This window comes from Cinclus cinclus, chromosome 4, assembly GCF_963662255.1.
Source record: "Cinclus cinclus chromosome 4, bCinCin1.1, whole genome shotgun sequence".
NCBI lineage: Eukaryota > Metazoa > Chordata > Aves > Passeriformes > Cinclidae > Cinclus > Cinclus cinclus.
The window spans coordinates 23,163,850-23,176,560 of record NC_085049.1 but is presented as its reverse complement, the minus strand read 5'-3'; positions in this window follow the sequence as shown (position 1 = coordinate 23,176,560).

Here is a 12,711-nt window from a genome sequence, read left to right as displayed (position 1 = left end):
GCTAAACTGTCTTCAAAGGTTCCACATCAGATCACTCTCATGCTACACTGCTCTTGGCTCTCCTGGCTACCCCAGCCAAGTCTCCTCAGCTCCAGGCCTAGAAAAGTACTACTTCTCACGCCTAATACAGACAGGTTTCAAACACAGGCTCCTCCAGGAACAGAGATACTGTTTAGGAACACACGAGCTGCTGGCAAAGGAAGGTTTTACTATTACTAAAGCTAGGATGGCTCATAAAGATCTGAACAGTAAGCTGCTCAAACTCAAGCCCACACCTTGTCATGGGAAGAACTGCTCACTGCGCTGTTTCATAGATGCACACAGCACTGAATTTCCTCTTACTAAGCTCCAATTCCAAGTTTCCACTTCTATGGCTCTGTTGCAAGGGATTTGGATGGGCAAAAGGACGAGTTTAAAGCTGCATTTGGAGCAGTTCCATGATGATACTGGGAGGCAGGGCAGAGGGAGGTACATCAACACTGGAAGCTGCCAAGTGAGATTTGTCTCATCGTATTACTGCTAGTTTTGCACACCTCAGGGGGAGAGAGAGAGAGGAGCTTTGGGAAGTGAGGCAAGAGAAGGAGCATGCAAACTTTCTGCAGAGACAGGAGGGGAGGACTTCTGCATCTCTCCAGGGAAACTGATAACCTCCTGGTCAAAGGCTGGGTGCACTACAGTAGCAGACATGCCTGCAATAAGGATTTCATGGAGACAGAAGAGGACATAATAGAACAAGACTGACAGCACCTGTAGTCTTCGCATGCAGAGCAGCTATGTACAAGAGCCCAGTAATTACCAGAAGAGAGTGTGGAGCACTGCCATGTTAAACTCCCAATGCAGGTCTGCTCCATCAGAGGAGGGCCCAGGAGACCCCCAGGAGCTCAGCTGCCCAAAGCAAACTTTCAATCAGCATTTTCAGCAGGGCCAATAACATGACAGAGCAGCACAAAGGATTGATCTAGCATCTGCCACTAGGCAGGACATTTAAACTCTCAAAGATAATTCACTGTTTCCCCTTTTGGGGCTTACGGTTCTTTCACATCTCTCACTGGATCAGACAATAAGCTGAACATCACTCCCTCAATGTGCTCTGTCTGTGGAACAAGGCAAACTAATGTTCCCTGTTGAAATTAAGCCACTCAGGCTCTTCTTCCAAGAGGGCCTGGAAACACCAGACTTCAGCTGCCATGCACTCAGCTTTTAGGTGATTCTGGGGGCACAGAACCCCTCCTCCAAGATGGAACAGTGAGAGGGAGAAGCTGGCCACATGCCAGCATGGAAGTAGAGGGGTGATGCTTGGTCCTTGTTGCAGTCACAGGCATAAAATCTGAAAGGACAAGGGTGAAGGAGCTGGCCTGGTGAGCAGAAAAGGACAACAGTGAAAGCATGAGGGCACAATCCATCCACAGCTTTCGCAGATTACAAAAGGCAATGTGAATATCATACTTCCTTCCACTGTGGGTTAATTCACCTGGACGGAGATGCCAAACACTTCTGGTTTTAAATAGAAAAGTACCTCACCTTCCCTCCCCCCTCCTCCAACAAAGAAGAAAGGAGCAATAACAAGTGCTATCAAGCACAGACAAGCCCTTCAGCTAGCCAGGAAGCAAGGCTACACACAAGTGGAGCCCTGAGATCCTCCTCCTCCAAAAGCAGGGAGAGACAGAGCTTTCTGCCTGCCACCTTGGTCCTGCCCACGTGGTGCTGGGTACCACCCAGCCACCCTCAGCCCTGCTCCCCATCCTGCTCCCCTGCCACAGGCCATGGGGCAGCCCACACACCCAGGCTGCTGCAAACATGCTCTCAGCACACAAAGTCTTGCCCTGTGATGGGATGGAGCTGCTCTGACCCAGCTGCAGCCCTGAGCTTCTGGCAGCGAGAAAGCCGTGCACGACTATGTTTGAGTGGCATGGGTGAGGACACCCCTTTCCTAATAGAAACAAAGGGTTTGACAAGTAATCCCGAGTTTGGGCTTATCCTTGCTGGTGCAGCCACAGCCTGGTGTAGAAAGCTGGCTTTAAGGGCTGCAGCTCAGGCACGAAAGAGTTTCTTTTGTGTTTGGCTCTAAACCCACCCAAAAAACCAACAAGGCTGACCTGAGCCTTTTCCTGTTCTCACCTCGGTTTAATCATCGTGGTCCCACAGTTCAGATACACTTTACAAGAAGCTGAAAGAAGGGAAATTTAGGCTAGATATTAGGAAGGAATTCTTCCCTGTGAGGGTGGTGAGGCTCTGGCACAGGTTGCCCCGAGAAGCTGTGGCTGCCCCATCCCTGGAAGCGTCCACGGCCAGGCTGGATGGGGCTCTGGGCAACCTGGGCTAGTGGAAGGTGCCCATGGAAGATGGGTTTGGGACAAGGTGATCTTTATGGTTGCTTTCAACCCCTTAATTATTTAAATCAGCTCAGTGCCAGCCTTTCTCCTTAGAAAATCCAGAGCTCAGTGTGCAGGACAGCACCATCTCTCCCAGGAAGCCACACACTGGACTTCAGTTTGTGAGACACCCAGGAAACTGAACACAAAGCCTGCCCTGCCACAAGCCTCAATTTTTATATTTCCTCAGCTAGTCCTGCCATGCTTATATGCTGGTTTCCTCAGCTGTATGTCACTCCATGTGAGAGATTCCCACTGCACATATTCCCCTGCAAAGAAACAGTCACCCATCTTCATGCACCAGCCCGGGCTGCTCTATCACTGTACAACCATCAAGTGAGGTGAAGGAGGGGGGTCAAGACTCTTGAGTTCAGGAAGAGATAACACCGGGTGCTAAAGATATGGAAGAAGGGAAATAATGTAACGTGGAGTCAGCTTTGAGGGCGTGGACAGCAGAAGGGACTTGCTGAGGAAAAGGACTTGGAGAGAAAAAAAAGATGATATAAAAAAGCAAAATAATGTAGAGTCTACTGTTGTGCTACACAGTGCTGGTAATGTTCTGGGGACCAGGAGCTGCCTCAGGTGACTTAGGCAGGGGAGAACAAAGCAAAGCTACCAATAGCACCAGACCTCCTGGAAAATGCATCTGAGCTGCTAGTGAAGCTTGAGAAATGCAGGTGAGACCTCCCAGTCACACCAGCGCAGAGTTTGCCCACGTTTTAACACACCCAGTTGCAGCTTTCACTTGTCGTAGGCACACTCAAGATACACTGAGCTTATTAATTATCTAGTGACTCACTAACTGAGGGGAAAAAAAAGGGATAATTTTCCATACTTTTCTTACGTTGGTTTTTATTTAATTAGATTATAATACTTATTGCTAACAAAAAAAAAAGTGCCAGAGAAACATAATTTTGGGCTAAACACAATTTCACCTTGGAAATTGCTACTGAACATTTGGCAAACAGCAAGTGAAGAACATGGCTTAGATTGTACATTGCACTTCCCAGAGAGGCAATAAAAGTGATTCATTCTTAAGATAAAATGGGGTCACCTGTAAAGCAAAAAAACCCAGTTCACTATAAGCAGAGGTTAAGTTTATATTCATAAAAGTAATGGGTAAGCCATGATATTCTGCAGTCTTCTCAGATGTAAATAAACAAGAATAGTGTGCGATTCTCACTGCTAGAGCTCAGTAGAAAGAAAATTGACACTACTTGGTGAAGAGCAGAATTGCCACAATGGAAGTAAGTAAGTAATGCATTGAGTCACTGCAAGTTTCTCGGTGCAGGTCTCTCTACAAACTCTGGGGATGGAGACACAACTGACAGAAACATCTGGAGCACAAAAGGAGGCAAGACCTTCCCAAAATACTTTTCCCATGACATTTTATGCAGAGGTGGCTGCTAGCAGCATGCTGCACACATTCCTAGATGGCATGTCTGCCATGAACTCGAGGAGTTCCCAGTTCCTCTCTGAGCAGGATGATTCAGGACCTTCACGGGACAGATTCTCCAGTTAGCAGCAGAAATCTTAGAGTCTCCCACCATGTTACGGACGAGAGAACCTGAATCCCACACTGCTGTTTTTGAGTCTCAGATTAAAGAACACTCATATTTGCACCAAACCATTCTGACAGATGCAAATGCCCTTAACACATCAAAGGACCTGGAAACACACTTGAAAGCTTGGCCTTGCCCAGTCTGCACAGTGGAACCATTTGTGAGCACAGCTGCTGTCATGTTACCTGTACCCATCCTGAGCACAGTTAAGCTACAGGCTGATAAGGATGAACAAGATTCAGCAAACTGAACTGGGACAAACTGTCCTGCCCTGGAGAAAGGGCCTCCAAAGTATCCTGTCTGATGCAAACATGTAATATAACCTCTTTCACAAGTTCCCCCTGGAAAATTGTCAGATTTCTGGTAGGTGTCAGAGCCCCACAGAAGATGAAGCTGGAATATTTTAGCAGTGTGGGATAACTGACAAGCTGTAAACATCGATATACACCCAGCCATAAATATACTGGCAAAATCCCGCTTTTGTACCAATAGGTGAAGCACACCCTATGCAACTAAAAAAAAAAAGCCAGACTACCCATAAAACTGCACCTGTATATCATTACATGGTAGCGATAGCACAATGTCATCAGTCATAACAACAGCAGAAAATTCTGTCATACTCTGGCTTGAATATTGTACCATCAATTGGAGAGAACAATAAAAAATTGTTGGATTCAGGATCCCATGAGATAGCAATCACAACAACAAAATCATACATTTATCCTTGTGTTGTGCCCTCAGAATGCATGTTTTCAGCCTTAGCTCCCCATATCAGTTTTAATTACCTTATGACTCCAGCAATGATATTTATTTTAAAAAGTGATGAGATTTGTATCACAATCAAAAAACTTGGCAGTACTGTAATAGCAATGGAGCTTTGTACTGAAAACTGCAGCTAAAGAAAGAAAAAAAAATCCAAAGGGATATAGGGATGTATGTGGGAAAAACAGGTTTTGGTACAAACCTCCCGTAACCCAGCTTCTTGGGGAAGAAACCATTTTTTTCTTGGGTATTTAATTGGTGTCCTTAGACTGAAGAAGCTACCACAAGACAAGTTTGCTATTGGAAGCAAAAAGTATTAGATATAAATAAAATGTTATAAGAAATGTAAATGTGGGAAAGCACCAGAGGGGACCCCTTCCCTCTCCCTCATGGAAAAATAGCTTCACACACCCAAAGCCACAGGAATTGTGTGGGTGCTGAATAGGAAGGTACTAATGCAAACACATGGAAAACTTGCTGTTACTCACAGCCTAAGTCTTGTATGGCCAACTGGAACAGGTTTATTGTGCACATCACAACATTTTCTGTTTCTCACACAGTCCCACTTCCTAGAATCATATGGTTATGTGAGAGCTTTGGCTTTAAGAAAAACAATGGATGTATGGCTTTAATGGGCATGGAAAAGGCAAGAAAAACTAAGTATTACTCAAAAGTCAGATCTCGCTGTCTGAGTTTATCTTAATTTCTTAATCTTAAACCTTAACTGGTAACTAAGGAGAGGAAGGACAAGTCCCGATTCCCTCTTTGCCTGATCCCTGTTTTTCAAAGTTTGGGACTCACAACAGTGCAGAATATTTAGGCATGATTCAGTGAGTTACATGAGCTAGCAGAAATTAAAAAAGGGGTAGTGAAACACACTGTGATATAATTGTGTTAACAAAGATGAATAACCAAATTTGACAGGGCCAATTTAGGTATTTGCAGATATCCTGCAAAGTTAATTTGTTTATATTCCATACATTAAAAAAAAAAAAAGGTTGTTTCTTCAATTCCTTCTGCTGCTGACTGTACAAACTATCCACCTGGAACTGGATCTTAATAAATCTCGATTAAGACCTGACATAGAACCCTGAAAATCCAGAACACCTGAAATCCAGAGCAGACCAATTTGATGCCAACATCTCCCTTGTTCCAGTGCACATGTGACCATGTATGAGCCACCCCAGGGAGTTGTCTAGCCAAAAAAAAAAAAAAACCAAAAAAGAAAACCAAAAAAAAAACAACCCAGGAGCACAGGGATGTGAGCAGCCATAAAAGTATGACACAGGAGAAAAGATAAGAAAGTCAAGGTAAACCCGACAGCTTCCTGCAGTAGTTGTATATGGAATCAGAAAATGGTTTGGGTTGCAAGGGTCTTTAAAGCCCATCTCATTCCCACCCCCTTCCATGGGCAGGGACACCTTCCACTATCCCAGGTTGCTCAGAGCCCCATCCAGCCTGACCTGGAACACTTCCAGAGATGGGGCAGCCACAGCTTCTCTGGGCAACCTGTGCCAGGACCTCAGCACCCTCATAGGGAACAATTTCTTTCTCATATCCAATCTAAACATACTGCCAGTTTGAAGCCACCCCCTTTGTCCTGTCATTCCAAGCCCTTGTCAAGAGTGTCTCTCCATCTTTCCTGTGGCCTCCTTCAGGCACTGGAAGGCCACAATGAGGTCACCCCAAACCCTTTTCTTCTCTTCTCCATGTTGACCAATCCAAATTCCCTCAGTATGTTCTCATAGCAGAAGTTGTCCATCCCTCAAAGCATCTTGGTGGCTTCCTCCAGGCTGGCTCCAGCAGATCCATGTCTTCCAAGTGCTGGGACCCCAGAGAGGTTGTACCAGCTGCACAAGAGGACAAGAACATGGGGCTGGGCAGCAAAGCAGGAAAGCAGAAACCTGGACTTAGCCTCAGGTTCTGGTGAAGCCACACCTAGTTCCACAGGCCAGTCCCTGATGTTCCAGCGTAGGCGTCTCTCCATGTGTGCCTGCCAAGCGCTCCACACACAGAGCCAGGTGCTCCCTCGGCAGCTCACACGCACCAGCAGCGGCACAGCAGCCAGGTTTTGCACCCCCAGTTCTGCCCTCTGCTAGGAACACGTCTGCTGCCCTCTCAGGTGAGAAGCGAGCACCAGGGGAAGCAGGATGTTCTAACTGGATTTACAACCATTTCCAAATGAGCCACTGTTTTTCTGGTTTCATGTTTCCCTGTCTCATTATTGCCGCTGACTGTGCCATTCCGGTAGAAAGGGCTGGCTCTGAGGGGATGTTGCATGGAAGAGAGGTGAATTGCTAGAAAGCCCCTGTGACCAACTCTGAAGACAAGTAACAACACATAGGACATCCTAGGAAAAGCCCTGGAAACCTCCTCAAACCATCTGCAATTCTAGCAGGGAAATATTCCAAACCAAAGGGGAAGACATTCTTGTGATCTTGTCTTTCAGATCAAGCTGTGAAAAGTTGTATAAATCAGGGGTTTAAATGGTGTAACTGATATACATCATTCTCAGAAAATGCTTTTTATATCCAGCTTTACCAATTAGTAACACTAATAAGGTAGTAATACTGCCATATTTCAAGGTTTATAGTAGCAATTACTAGCCCATAGATTTTGTAGTTAAGATTTAGCACTAGTTCCTAATACTGTCATTAACACAGCATATTATAAAAATTTCAAAAAAAGTAGAGCCCTACAGGTACAACCTTTAAAAAAATAAGAAACAGCACACACGGATGAACAGTACTGATAGTCTCTATTTCAGTATTATTTCCCCTTCTTTGTCAATGGACAAAAATTACATGCACACACTGTCCTGTTCAGTACACCTCCAAGTGTGGATTAATTTAAAGCATTCATTTTATACCTGCTGAGAAATATCACTAACATTTCTTTGAAGCATTAATTAAAGTATTTTCCCATTTTAATAATTAAATAAGTTTCAATGCATAAGGAATAACTAGAGATATTTTAATCCCTCCTCCCTCCATATTCATTTTTCTGCATATGAATGAGAGGGTGGAGCCTGCTTCCCACCACCACCCTTCCAGATTTTCAAAAACAGCAGTCCTTGATGGCTTCATGACTCTTCAGATATTAGCTGAGCAATCAGGATCCTAAGATTGCCCTTTGGGAACCTTTGAAGACATCAACTCTGACTCTTCTTGACTGGCCTACGGCTTCCTTTTCCTCAGCCCTGTGGCATGTTACAGCACCTCTCTCTTTTCCCTCCCAGGTCCCACCCTATCAAATGGCGATGCTGAGGAGTAAAGGAAGGTCTGTGTGCCTCAAATTCACCCCAAGAAATTAGAAGATGAGGCAACATAACAGTGGCCTGTGAGTAACAGTGTAAAATCGAGCCAATAAAATTTCCTTCACCTCTTATGACACGGTCAAAAACCGACAGCACTGGCTGAGGAATGCAAAGTCCTCGCGTCCCCTGGCCTACGCAAGCGTGCATGGCATATTCTAAATGGACTGGTGCATACCTTCCCATCCACGAGACACTTCCCCTGGGAAGCCATAGACACCAGGCAAATGAAATCAGAGACTCGACTCCTTTACCTTCCCATTACCTGCAGCACGCTTTCTTTGATCAGCAGAGGTAAATAAACACATAAACCTCCCAGCTCTGCCAAGGTCAACAAGATGCAGCAGAGCTCCTCCAGTCACCTCAACAAGTTCTTTGGACTTGGGACAGGGCAAAATGCTTTGCTGTGCTTAAAAAAAAAATAATCACTGCAGCAGAGGATATGATGTGGTGTGACCACTGTAGTTTGGGAAAGCCAAAGGCAATGGAGAATCTGAAGGGGAAGGGTTGGGATTGTCAGTGGACCATGCACAAGAACGAGGGAAGAGCCAGAGCTCTCCTAGGAGTCCTCTTCCCAAACACCTTCCTGTATGGAAAATTTGGTCTAGCCTCTGCCAGATTGATGCACCTGAGGAACCCAGCTTTCAGCACAGATCTTTGCTGCCTATTACTGAAGCCGGTACCTCACCTCTTCCATTTGTGCCAGCAAAGGTGTAATTACAGCTATCCCTACAGCAGGACATGCAGCATTGCTGCTTTTGATGCAAACACGGGGAATACCCCAGCATTCCAAACCTTTGGCTATTCCTGCACTTGCCCTAACAGAAGGTGGCAAAGATGTACCCTGCTGTTTTAAGTCTTGCCTCTCCTCACAGCTACGGCTTATGAGCAGTTCAACATGGGTGCAGCCACTAGACATTTCAAGCCAGTGGGGCCCACAAAGGATAGCTGTTATCACCAGTAACAATCCAGGCTGGAAGGGGAACACACACTAGGATACCAGGAGCTCTCCTTTCAGTGCCCCACTGCAATCATTCACTAAAAGGAGTCCCTACAGAAGACTTAGATTGTAACTGATTTTGGTGTATTTTTAGGGCCACCAAGAATGGTCCCATCCAGCAGAATTTCCAGCTCCTAATTCTAGATGTTTGCAGCAGTTGCTGCCTGTCTGGGTGTCATCTGTGCAGCTGGGGTAATAGTAACCCCTCCTACCTCACAGCCATACTCTGAGGATTAAGCAGGGAGTGGCTGCTCAGTGTACTGAATATGCAAAGGCCTGTTATAAACCCCGTATCTGATTGCAACCACAAGTAAAGTCTTATTTAAGCAATCCCCTCCCCAACAAAAATATATCAGCTGCTCACTCTGTTCTTTCCTTCCATGTCTTTTTGCCTACAAGTTCTTCCAGGTAACAAAACAAATTACTAAAATATTTTCCTTTCGTACTGTAACATTGTTTACTACAAATAAGAGAGATTTTTCACACAACGTAGTGTACATAATTCATTGTTTTGGCTCATTCTGATATCATACTTGTACTGGAGGAGTCTCACTGCCCAGTCAGTAAAAGCCCCACTCCCATAACCTCACATATGTCAGGTACTCACAGTTGTCTACTTCTCACTGTGCCCTCATTCAGGGAGACCCCTTCTCTAATTCCATCAATTGTATGAATTTGGGACACACAGCATCAATTATTTCTTACTCCCACTAAACACAAAACTGTATTTCTCTACCAAACCATAGTTTAAAACCAAGCTGGTGTTTTTGCGCATGCTTTGCTTGACACTTCTGTATTTGTCTCTCACATCAGTTAATACCTTTTTTTTCCTTTCAGTGCAGTTTGTTCACTCTTTTTAACAGACACAACAGAACCTTTTACCATGCCACCTTTTAAATTAAGCTTTCAAAGGCAACATTCTAGTAAAACACAGTTATAATACATTTCAGGGCATATTTGCTTCCATACTGCCTCAGTGAAGGTGAGATTTCTGATCATGCCAGTTTTCACTGCATACACAATGCAGCACATGGCGCCTTTTCTTGTTCTGGTCTCCTCTAAAGTAATTTTGCTATTACTATCAGAGTCAGAATCAATCCATCTTTCCCATTTTACATTCAGATCAGTATTTTCATGTCTGATATCACTGTTATCACACACTCAGCAACTGGATAGGCAAAAATTATGTTGGTAGAGAACAAATGAAGAAATGTCTGTGGTGCATCTGAGAACACCCCCAGTGGGAAATTCAGGTGTCATGATTCTTCTAGACATAGACAAAATTTTTAGCTGCTTTTCACAGCCCTGATCATCCCTTGCGACAGAGTACACACTACATTGACATAACTAGCATGCCTGGCCTTGCTCTTCCAGGATAAGGCACATTTCATTGCTCCAGCATACCTCCACATTGCTCATGTTCCTCTATCTGCCCCTCTCTGAAATGAAAACAGCTCAGTTTACTCATTGTGCAGGGGCAGGAAGACAAGGTGAACTATAAGAGTAATGTGAGAGGATGACTGCTTTCCCAGATGGCAGCAAAACAAGCAGTTTTCACCCTGTGCCTCCAGGAACACCTTACAGCCTTCTCCACATGCCCTGACAGAATATTACCTCTTCTCAACTGTGCCCAGGGATGAGAAGAGAGTGACAGTGCAGTCATGTATTCCCTATACACATCACCAGTTGTTATTAAGAAATGACTGGGTGACTTGAAGGGTAAACCCATCTCCCTCAATCACTTGCACATTTAAGAAAACATGCCACAACCCATAATTTGCTGTAAAAATAATGGGATAGCCCAACTTCCCTTTGCCTGTCTCCCCACAGCATCCTCTCTCAGCCCCAGGTTTTGGCACAGTATAGAGTCATGACAGGGTTGTGTGTTGTACTGCAGCCTTGCCAGTGCTACCCCCCTGTTGTCGTTTCCCCCCTCCCCCCCCCCCCCATCCTGAGTGCCTGTATCTGGGACATGCCTTTCCTGGAGAAACACCTTGCCTAGGAGTTGGACATCAATGAACCTTGTGGGTGCCTGCCTTCCACCTCAGGACATTCTAAAGTTCTGTGGGGAGGGGTAGAGAAAGCAGAGAAAAGTGCATCATTCTCAAAGCACTCTAAGATACACTAGCTCTACTGTATCCAGACTCAAGCCTGAAATATCTTAATGTGCAAAGGAAGTCACAAAAAAGAGAACAAACGAGAAGAGTTACTTGAGCCATGCATGAGCCATACCAACCATCAGGATTGAATCCTCACTGTTTTAAATACTGTGCACTGTTCCTGTCCTGAAGAGCTGGCAGCATGCTCAGAACACTCCTTCTCCCCTAAATCCAGCAAGAGAATGGAAATAGACACACTGCATCTTCTTGACTTCACTAGCAGCCTGGCAGCCCTCACCTGTAAAACCAGACAGTTATCTTGGAGCACCTTAGAAAGGAGAGTGACTCAAATGTTGCAGCTGGATTATATTTCATAGTCTAGAGCTACCCTTGGATGCTTGCACTATGGAATACCTACAGCAGAACCTCCACATCTAAACTCAGGCCTAATCCAAGGATTCAGCCTGGAACCCAGGCCCACTAAAGACATCTGATGCTACAGCATCAGAGCTGTGCTAGGCACTGGTAGGGCATCATTTTCTGTGAAAGCTATACTCTTCCCATCTATTCTTTCCAAATTTCCATGAGCCCCTCATCACAGACAGCAATCTGTAGTGAAGATTTAAGGGCCCATGTAAGATTTAAGCTATTCAAACAATCTGTGTAGGTATTTTTGATCATTACACCTGTAAAGGTGAGTGTAAAGTGCACACACGTTTTAGTTTACATACCTTGATTTTTTGCAGCTTCCTAGAAAGATCACGGGCAAAGCAACTTCCTCTTCTACTCCTCCCAACAGTGCCCTTTGTGTTAATTTAACACTGCTTTGTGAATCTATTTCTATTATTAGTGAATATGAAAGTGTAGCCAAGGCAGCCACTTTGTGGCAGGTGCGAACAGGGACCTTGTCCAACTAGTTACAGGTGTGCATACAACAATCCTGTCCCCTGATTATCCCTGGGCTTCCACAACCTGAACAAATCATGCCCTAACATGACCAGAATTCTAATCCCCTCCCCTGCCTCCAGAGGGGTGTTTTTTGGATTCATAAACTCTACTGCTGGATTTGTTGATGGAGCAGGAGCTTTCCCTCCCCTCACCTCCTCCAGTCACACCCTGTGTAAGGCTGGGTCTGCTCACCAGCGCACAGCTCTGCTCTGCCCACAGAGGGAATCACCCAGTTCAGGGATCCCACTGGGCACCACCCCAGCCTGGCTCAGGCAAAGATTTGGGAATTTCTGCGTATGATCAGCTTATGAACCCCAGTGCCTAATGACTCTGAGCACCAGCAATGCTATGGACAGTGAATCTCACACTGAACCCCTGCCTGCAGCTGGGTGTTCGAGATCACAAAAAGATGTTTTGGTGTCCAAATGTCACACACTTCTCCATGACCCTGCAAAGAAGATAGGTTTTCAGGAAGGGAACTTATGGGCATGTCTGCTTTAATGCAGTATTTTCCCAGCAGCAGGTTCCTGTGCTTCCTCCCACCTCAGTTCCCTCCTTGTGGGCTATCCAACTAATTTCTTCAGCCATTAATCCTCAACCTCTCCTAGCATCAGAACACCCTCTATTTTGTATACATTTACATATGTGTGTCTGT